The sequence below is a fragment of the Rhagoletis zephyria genome, unplaced genomic scaffold, assembly GCF_001687245.7.
Source record: "Rhagoletis zephyria isolate East Lansing unplaced genomic scaffold, Rhagoletis_zephyria_1.1 Rzeph_scaffold_56019, whole genome shotgun sequence".
Classification (NCBI taxonomy): Eukaryota; Metazoa; Arthropoda; class Insecta; order Diptera; family Tephritidae; genus Rhagoletis; species Rhagoletis zephyria.
Genome location: NW_016213071.1, coordinates 1 through 1,787, shown reverse-complemented (window position 1 = coordinate 1,787; position 1,787 = coordinate 1). Strand labels below are relative to the sequence as shown.

The window sequence follows — 1,787 nt, the reverse complement described above, 5'->3', positions numbered from 1 at the left end:
TGCGTTAAAATATCTTGAAAACACCGCATCAATTACTCGTTTTGAGCTTTTATGTTTGTATATACTCCTAAATTCAGTTTTTCTTTTAGGAATATGATCAGTGGTACATAAAAAAAAATTTACGAATTGATAACCTTTTCCTTTTTGTGAAGTCGGTTAAAAAGAGCTGATCATTCGACTGAGATGACTAAAAACAATCTGGTTTAGATTTTTTCCATTTTCTGTCTGTTTCCTAGCTTGTTTTGCACTGCTCTGCGCGCTTGAGACATTTGAATGAAATGTAAAAATACAGCGGATCCGCTGGCTTGACCACGTCTTCCGAATGGACACAGAAAGTCCAGCCCTGAAAGTATTCAACTCGGTACCCGCTGGAGTGGAGCATTACTTGGCTTCACTTGGCATTTCCAATGGGCGTTACTTGCCGCCGAAGAGAAACTACTGGCGTGCTTTGTTGAACTAGGCCAAAATCGCTTAGGCGGTTACAACGTTAAACAAGAAGAAATGTAAAAGCATAAAAACCGAAATTAATCGTCAAACAGAATATACCTAAAAGAAATTAATGTAGAAATTATTAGTTTTGATTTTTAATTTTATTTGAGCATAAGGAGTCCAGATAGCTTATGTTGCCCCAAAGAAAAGATTGTGTAGTTCGAAAAAGATGCAACAATCACAATGATGGGGGAAAAATTTAAGAATCTGAAAAGCTTTTTTACTGAACCATTGCTGACTATGGCACTTCCGAGCCTATGTATCTACAAATTAAATATACATAAATCAAGTAGTATATAAATCCATGTACCTTCCTTATGAAAACAAAAACTACTTTTAGTAGATTTACTAAATAGAAAGTAAAATCGATAAACGAGGAGGAAAAGTGGTGCGGCTAAATGAGATTACTGGTGAAAATATCACATTAGCAGGTCTATTCTGCACGTTACCGATGATTTTGTAACCNTCAAAATACCGGTATGTGCGTTGGTAATGCAGGTAAAATATTCAGCAATTCAGCTATGAAGAATTGTGCAAACTCTGGCATTGCATATTTCACGGGGCAATACTTTGTTACCAGCTTATGAGATGGTAACAAAAATTACCGGTTACAAGAGTACACAGAATGCGAAAAGGGTTTACAAATTGACAGAAACTTTATTTACCGGTTACAAAGTTTTTATTACCAGCGCATAATAGACCTGTAAAAAGTACGTTAAATTCAAGTACAGACGTATATTAAATCTTAATATATTTTTTTTTTTCAGAAAAAACTACACGTGGAAGTTGGGACAATACTAGACAGCTGCATACTGAAATCCAAGAACTAAAGAGTAAAAAAGTGGTATACATATATAATTATGTCGAATTTATAATTTTAATTGTTAAGGCATTGTTGAAAACCAAAACATGATGATTATGGGAGAACTGACAACTCACAATGTTTTATTAAATCAACTTTTGCACCAAGAATCCATCACAGACGACGTCATTCAAGTCTTCCCTTTAAAATCTTTGGAGGATGTAGATAAAATTAACATAGAACTATCTGGGCCAAACAAAGCAGTTTATGTAAGCAATTAATTTTATTATTGATTCAATATTTTAAATTCTTTATTGCATTCAACAGGCAAAAGCAATAAAGTCACTATTAAAGGGAAAGCTGACAAAAAAATTGGATACTGTAATGTCTATGGACCTAATAATATCATTTAATATAGATGGAGTTCACGGAAAACAGAGTTTGAAAGAATATAGAAATTTTTTCGAAATTTTGTTAGGTACATATGTAAATACCT

At 33.4% G+C, this 1,787-nt stretch overlaps 1 long non-coding RNA gene across 1 annotated transcript; it reads left to right on the top strand.

Moving 5' to 3' along the window:
* The first annotated feature begins 1,248 nt into the window (after positions 1-1,248).
* On the top strand, positions 1,249-1,787 carry LOC108356253 (uncharacterized). The gene is made up of 3 exons (XR_001846589.1): positions 1,249-1,322; positions 1,379-1,560; positions 1,619-1,787. It is a non-coding gene; the product is annotated as an uncharacterized LOC108356253 (long non-coding RNA).